Here is an 8,616-nt window from a genome sequence, read left to right as displayed (position 1 = left end):
ACATTCAGCCGTGCATCCTAGAGCCCGTGCAGTCCCTCGGGGTCTCTCAACTGGGCCCTGAGATCTGTACGCAGTGAGACTTCTGTTTATACATTCCCTGGGGCTGCAGCCCAGGGACACCTGGTCCCCACAACTGGAGGCCCTACTGCTGGAGGTTCCTATATAGCCAGATTTTCAGAGTAGATGGCAGGAGGCCCCAAGGCTAGGTTCCAGCACTACTGGCATGCATTTATTGTATAACTACTGTATACTAGGCCCCAGAACTCAACACTGAGCAAAGTCAATGAAAGTTCCAGAGGCTGTCTCTAGGGCAGTGATTCTCAACCCGTGGGTCGAAACCCCTTTGGGGAGGAGTCAGTGACCTTTCCACTGGGGTTACATGTCAGATATTCTGCAAACCAGATATTTACATTACAAATCATAACAGGAGAGAAGTACATTTATGAAGTAGCAATGAAAATAATTTTATGGTTGGGGATCACCACAACATGATGAACTATATTAAATGGTTGTAGCATTAAGAAGGCTGAGGACCACTGCTCTATGTATGGGCTAGCAGGAGGTAAAAAGTGGCCCAATTAACTCTTTTAAGATTTTTTTTGGGGGGGGGAGTTTCGAGACAGGGTTTCTCTGTGTAGCCCTGGCTGTCCTGGAACTCAACTCTGTAAACCAGGCTGGCCTTGAACTCAGAAATCCGTCTACCTCTGCCTCCCGAGTGCTGGGATTAAAGGCGTACGCCACCACCGCCCGGCTTTAAGATTATTTTTAAGTCAATTTATTTATTGATTTAACATCCCAATATCAGCCCCCTCCTCCCAGTAACCCCTCAAGCAAGTCCTCCCCCCATTCCATCTTCCCCTTCTCTTTTGGAAGGAGACCCCCACCCCCGCACCGTGTCATCCCTCACTAGCTCCCCCTCCCTGCACACCAAGCTGCTGTGGGACTAGGTGCATCCTCTCCCACTGAGGCCAGCTAAGGTGGTCCATTTAGGGGTACAAGATCCACAGGCAGGCAGGTAACAGGCTCAGGGAAGCCCCCACTCCAGTTGTTGGGGGATCCGCATGAGGGACAAGCTTTTTGTATGGTACATATGTGCAGAGGGCCTAGGCCCAGCCAGTGCCCAGTCTGTGGTTGGTGATTCAGTCTCTGGGAACAGTGATGCACAACTTTAATCCCAGCATACTGCATATTTTTATTGGGTAGGACATGAACACTTGCTCCCCTTCCCCACATAGGGTTCCAAAGCAAGACTGCATAACAAGAAGATTCAACTTGGCAAATCAATGAGATTGCTGGACCTACTTGTAGAGCAGAGGGAGGAATCACTTAAAGGAGCTTGCGTGATCCCGAAACAGCCTCACCACTGTCAAAGTCTCACTAAGCACCAAGGATGACTTTCATTCTTATGTGCACTGGTGTGAGGGCGTCAGGTCCCCTGGAAATGGAGTTACAGACAGGTGTGAGCTGCCATGTGGGTGCTGGGAATTGAACCTAGGTCCTTTGGGAGAGCCACCCGTGCTCTTCACCACTGAGCCATCTCTCCAACCCCTCCTCTTTACACTACCTTCCATGGGTATACTCTGCCATCTCCTGAGACCGCAAGACAACGTGAAGCTGTGGCAGAACTACAACTAAGACGGACGCACGGGAACAAGTGGTTGGAAACTCAGAGGAGTGTCTAACAGTCCTCTCACCTCCTTCTGCATGGGAGCACCGCTGAACACAATGTCAATCAGCTTCCAGGAGTGGCCACAGCCACTCCGACGAATATGGCAGTGGCTGCTAGACTCAAAGGACAGCATTCCACTAGAGTGATGGCAATGATGGTGGTGGTACTAATGATGGTGACAGGGTGCAGGGGTATGGTGGTGATAATGGTGATGGCCATGACATAATACTGATTATTGTCATGTTGGTGGTGATCGTGGTGACATAGTGTACTGGCTGGTTTTGGGTGTCAACTTGACACAGGCTGGAGTTATCACAGAGAAAGGAGCTTCAGTTGGGGAAGTGCATCCATGAGATCCAGCTGTAAGGCATTTTCTCAATTAGTGATCAAGGGGGAAAGGCCCCTTGTGGGTGGAACCATTTCTGGGCTGGCAGTCTTGGTTCTATAAGAGAGCAGGCTGAACAAGCCAGGGGAAGCAAGCCAGTAAAGAACATCCCTCCATGGCCTCTGCATCAGCTCCTGCTTCCTGACCTGCTTGAGTTCCAGTCCTGACTTCCTTTGCTGATGAACAGCAATGTGGAAGTGTAAGCTGAATAAACCCTTTCCTCCCCAAGTGCTTCTTGGTCATGATGTTTGTGCAGGAATAGAAACCCTGACTAAGACACATAGTGATGGCATCTGCAGTTGTGTGACATTTATCATGAGTCAGACACAGATCTAAGCAATTCACTATGGACTCACAGTGAGTTAGTACTCCCTCATATTGGGTGCTAACTTGTTCAGCTCCACACCAATCCTAGAAGGTGGATGCTAATTAACCCTCACTTTAGATGAGGGGATTTAGGGGGCAGAGAAGTAAAGGGCTTGACCAAGGACCTACTTTTCTATAAAGAGGGGACTGTCCTAGATACCCCAAATCTTAGGCCCCAAGTTTGAGTAAATGGGAGCCCAATACCCTAGGCCTTGCTTCTCCCAGGACTTCCAGTCATCATCTCCTACTGCCAAAGAAGAAACCAGTTTCCTGGAACAGCTCAGAGCTAAACTCTTAGCTTCCAGAGTCTCTCAGCAACCTCTTTGGATGTTCCTCTCAATCCAGTCCCCAGGGACATGAGGGTGCCTTTTGCAGGTTCTTGGTCTCGATTATTAAAAAATAAATAAATAAAATAGACTTGGAGAGGCTGTCACTATATAGTGGCGAGAGAGCTCTTGGGGCATAAAGTACATTTTTATCAAGAGGATTATTCTATTTTGTTTTGTTTGAGGCAGGGTCTCATGGATCCCAGGGTGGCCTCCAATTCACTAAGTATTTGAAGATAACCTTGAACTCTTGACCCTTTGGCTTCTGCTCCTGACTCCCAAGTTCTGGAATTACAGGCATATGCCACCAGGGAACCTAGGGTCCTGAGCATGCTACATAAAAAGTTAAAAACAAACAAACAAACAAACAAAAAACAGCTAAAGGGGGAGCACTAGATGGCTTGCCAGATAAAAGCAATTGCCACAAACCCTGATGACCTGAGTTCAATCCCCATGACCCACATGAAGGTGGAAAGGAGAGCAGCAACTTCACAAAGTTGTTGCCTGATCTCCACATATGCACACAGTTGGTCACACACACCCACCCGTACACAATAATAATCACTCATTTTTTAAAGAGCTGTATGTCCTAGGATGATAAGCATACCTGCCCCATGCCAGCTTCTGTCTCTGCTCCCCAGGGTCCCAGGCCTCCCACATACAAGCCTTTAGGCACAGGTAGCAACACTCGCTTTCCCATGGGCTCTGTCTCAGCCTAAAAATATCAAGGTCAGAAGTGGCTATCCGGCTATCCTCAGCATTTTCCCCAGGTCCGCCCTCGGGCCCTGCTTCCCTGGGGATTACCCAGTATTTCTGCTATAAATTTTCATCATCTTATTATAAAACATTTCGAACTTGCTGAAAAGTTCAGGCCATTGTCTGATGGAGTGGGTGTCATAAACAAACAAATATATATATATTTATATGTACATATTGTCTTAGTCAGGGTTTCTATTCCTGCACAAACATTATGACCAAGAAGCAAGTTGGGGAGGAAAGGTTTTATTCAGCTTACACTTCCACATTGCTGTTCATCACCAAGGAAGTCAGGACTGGAACTCAAGCTGGGCAGGAAGCAGGAGCTGATGCAGAGGCCATGGAGGGATGTTCTTTACTGGCTTGCCTCTCCTGGCTTGCTCAGCCTGCTCTCAGAACTGAACTGAGACTACCAGCCCAGAGATGGTCCCACCCACAAGGGGCCTTTCCCTCTTGATCACTAATTGAAAAAATGCCTTACAGCTGGGTCTCGTGGAGGCATTTCCTCAACTGAAGCTCATTTCTCTGTGATAACCCCAGCCTGTGTCAATTTGACACCAGGCAAGAGGATCAGGAGTTCGAGGTCATCCTTGGCTACACATGGAGTTCCAGGGCAACCCAAACTACATGAAATCCTGTCAGACAGACAAACAGACAGGCAGACAGACCTAGGCCATTAACAGCAGCAGCAACTCAGCTTCACCTGGGAACTTGCTAGGAACATGAATTCTCAGGCCTGCAGACCCAGAAGTTGTGGTGCCAGCTAGGACCTCTGATGTGTGCCCAGGTCTTGTCAGTGGCAGAGGATGCTGGGAGCTCAGCTCTGTCCTGCCTCCTGCTGCAGACTGAGTTCTTTTCTGAGGCTGCACTTGAGTAAGCTGGGATTCCTGCCGTTGCAACAGAAAAGAATTTCAGGGGAAGTCAGAGTTTATTGAGGAGAGATGTTTAAGCATGGATGTTAATAGAAAGGAAAGTTCTGGAGGGTAGTCCTCACCCACGTATAAGTGTGGGATTCTCAGAGAACCCAGTGGGAATGCCCAGCCCTCCTCCCTCCCTTCCTTATTTTCTTCCTTTCTTTCTCCCTTTCCTTCTATTTTATGTGACTGAGTTTCATGATTCTGGTGGCTTGTGAAGTTACATTGTTTAAAGGGTCTGATGCATTGCAGACTGGCCTCAAGCTCACTGTGTGGCTGAGGATGGCCTTGAACTTCTGACTCTCCAGCCTCCACGTCCCAAGCGCTGGGATTACCATACACACTATCACATCTGGCCTTGTGCTGACACATATGGAACACAGGCCTTCATGAGTGCTAGTCAAGCCAACATAGCTACGTCCTAGAACAACAGAGCTACTTCCTATAACGGCTCAAGGGACTATTTATTTATATTATTTTCTAGACAGGGTTTCTCTGTGTAACCTTGGCAGTCCTAGAACTTACTCTATAGAACAGGCTAGCCTCTAAATCAGAGATCACCCTGCCTCTGACTCCTGAGTGCTGGGATTAAAGGCGTGAGCTACTACTGCCTGGCTCAAAGGTCTTTTAAAATTACATTTATTGTTCTGTGTTGGGGATGGGTGGGTGTGGAGGTGGGTGCACTATAGGCATGCCACAGCCTGTATATGGAGATAAGAAGATGATCTGGGGGTTTTGTTTCTGTCTTACCATGTGTGCCCTGGGAATCGAACTCAGGTCGTTCACCTTGGTAGCAAACACCTGTACCTGCTGAGACATCTCTATAGCCCCTTCTCATCTACTTGTAAAAATATTTGTATGTGAATATGCATGTGAACCACCGGAAAGACCAGAAGAGGCATCAAAATGCGTGAAAGTCAAGATACAGGTTATGAGCCATCACGTGGGTTCTGGGAACTTAATTCAGATCTCCTGCAAGAGCAGTACTGGCTCTAATCACTGGCCCATCCCTCTAGCCTCCCACCACGTCTCTTTCAAGGCGAGGCTGGCTGACTGGAGGAAGCTTTTGAACTTCTGATCCTCCCTCATTTACTCGCAGAGTCTGAGATTCCAGGTGTGGCCCATCATGCTGGGTGTTATTCAGTGCTGTGGAGTCCAGCCCAGTGTGTAGTGGTTTAAATGAGCTGTCCCCCATGGTGTTGGACATTTGAACACTCTGTCTCCAGCTGATGGCGCTGTTTGGGAGGTTTGGAACGTGTGGCCTTAATTGCCAGAAGTATATTCACTAGAGGTGAGCTTTGAGGGTTTAAAAACTTGAATTTCTAGTTTGCTCTCTCTACCTGCATGCTTACAGTAAAGGGTGTAAGCTCTCAGCCTCCTTCCTTGCCTGCTGCCTGCTGCCTGCTGTGTGCTGCCTCTGCTCTGCCATCATGGACTATCATCCCACTGGGACCGGAAGCAAGAATAACCCTTTCTTTTATAAATTGTTTTGGTGGTGGCATTTTTATCATCACAACAGAAATGTAGCTAGCATAGAGGGTTTTGTACACTCTCTGCTCCTTTTTTTTTTTTCCTTTTTCTTTTTTAATAAGTCTCCCAGGCTGGCCTTGAATTTGTAACCCTCCTACCTGTTATTGGGATTCCCAAGGGAGGGAGGAGCCTCTAAGCCTGGTGTGGCATACATCTAAAATTCTAACATCCAAGAGGTGGAGGCAAGAAGATCCAGAGCTCAAGGTTAGCAGCAACTACATAGTGAGTTTGAAGCCAGCCTAGGCTCAGGAAGGGAGGGAGGACGCACTATAGTGTGTTTTGATTTCTTTTAAAAACACAGGAATATTAATAAGAATGTGCTTTTGGTTTACTCCCCGGCGTGGGATGTGGGCTGCTTTGGATGCCCACAGCAGCTGACTGTGATTTGCCTCCTGCTCTAGCTAAGGCATGGTTTTGCCCCCCGCAGATAGTTTCTGTGATGAGTTATGGAATTCTGGAGACTTTTCAGAGAGTGTATACATGCTAGGCTCCCCCAAGAGGCAGTGTGGGTTTTATGGGAGTTGGTTGTTGGTTGTTGTTGGTCACTGTCTGTTAAGTAGTCGTGTACAAAGAAGAAAGAACAAGAAGATATTAGATATCCTCACAGCAAAGATCAAACTTGCCCCCAAGGAACTTGATGCCCCTAATCAGCAACAAATCGTCTAATTAACGATGTTGCCCCCTTTCTGACTCCTGACTTTATCCAGGGATGTCTTTCTTCCCTGTCCTTTTCCCTCTCTTGTCCAGTGTTAGGAGGTTGGAAGGGTGGAAGAAAAAGGGTGGAGAAGCGTGGGAGGAAGGAGAATCCGCAAAGCAGCAAAAGGCACACAAGCTACAACACACACACACACAGCACACAAGCTACAACACACACAGCACACAGCACACAAGCTACAACACACACACACACAGCACACAAGCTACAACACACACACACAGCACACAAGCTACAACACACACACACAGCACACAAGCTACAACACACAAACAGCACACAAGCTACAACACACACACACAGCACACAAGCTACAACACACACACACAGCACACAAGCTACAACACACACACACAGCACACAAGCTACAACACACACACACAGCACACAAATCAAAGCAAATACTTCTTTTTGAAACAGGGAGAGAGAGGCAGCTAGAGAGATGGTTCAGCATTAAGAGAAGTGACTGCTCTTTCATGATGAGGAGGTTCGAATACCACAGTCAGGGGGCTCACAAACACCCCCTGTGACTCCAGCCTCAGGGGATCCAAAGTCCATTCAGGCCTCCATGGGTAAACGCACACAGTGAGACAGGGGCATGTAATACATAAATAAGATAAAAATAAATCTGTTCTCTTTCTTTTTCTTTTCTTTCTTTCTTTCTTTCTTTTTGTTTGTTTTTTTTTTTGTTGTTTTTTTGTTTTTCGAGACAGGGTTTCTCTGTGTAGCCCTGGCTGCCCTGGAACTCACTTTGTAGAACAGGCTGGCCGTGAACTCAGAAATCCATCTGCCTCTGCCTCCCGAATGCTGGGATTAAAGGCGTGTGCCACCATGCCCAGCATAAATCTGTTTTCTTAAAGACAGGAAAATAGATGGAACTGGAAAGTATATTAAACAACCACAGGAGAAAAAGTACAAGGAGTCCCATAAAGGACCAGAGGTGGACCCTGAGTCTAGAAGGCTTTGGGCTGTGGTCCAAGAAGGGGGCCTGGGCTTGGTTTATTTATATTATACAGATTCTATTTTTGTACAGATTTGCATGGCACTGTGATTGAATTCGGAGCTTCATGCATGCTGGGCAAGTGCTCCACCATCTGAGTTATATCCACAGCTGTGCCAGGGACGGACTACAAGGGTGGGAACTCTGGAGGGGCTGCCTTTGGCTTTGGGGGTGAGGAGGGGAGAGCCTGTGTTATTTATGGGTTTCACAGGCTTTCCCACTTCCCACGGATCTCCTGAAATGCCAGGCACAGGTACCTCCCAGTTGTGCATTCTACGCTAGGCGAGAGCCACAGGCTCAGTGTCGGCACTAACGTACATGGTGTGAATAGCTGTTAAGGGAACTGAAGCCAGCACCTGCCAATTAACTTTATAGACTCTAACACAAGAGTGATGGCATTTGCCCTTTCTTTTCTCTTTTCTTTTTCTTTTTACCAACCCCTACCGCTACCCACACACCTGCCCTTGGTTTCACTATGTAGCTCTGGGGAGTCCTGGAACTCACTTTGTAGACTAGGCTGACATCCTAACTCACAAAGATCTGCCTGCATCTGCCTTCAGAGTGCTTGGATTAAAGGTATGTACCACCATGCCTGGTTCTTTTCTTCGTGTGTGTGTGTGTTTATAAAATTTTGGGTGTGTGTCTGCCCATGTGTCTGCTTACCACATGCATTCAGTGCCAAAGTGGCCAGAAGAAGGTGTCTGAGCCCCTGGAAGTAGAATTACAGGCGACTGTGAGCCTCCACCACTGTCTGGCTTGTTGTTTTTAATCTTTGTTCAGCTCATTTTGTTTTTGAGGCTCAGTTTCAGGATGCACTTGAGTTCACTGTTCTGGGGAGACCAACTTTGAACCTCTGCCGGTTGCCTTCCCAGTCCCATCCCATCCCCCATCTCTCCCACCCTCACCCCACCCCCATGCATACAGTGCTGGGCACTAAAGCGAAGGCTTTATTCAT

This window comes from Mus musculus, chromosome 7 (genome assembly GCF_000001635.26).
Source record: "Mus musculus strain C57BL/6J chromosome 7, GRCm38.p6 C57BL/6J".
Lineage (NCBI taxonomy): Eukaryota > Metazoa > Chordata > Mammalia > Rodentia > Muridae > Mus > Mus musculus.
This window is presented reverse-complemented; position numbering follows the sequence as displayed.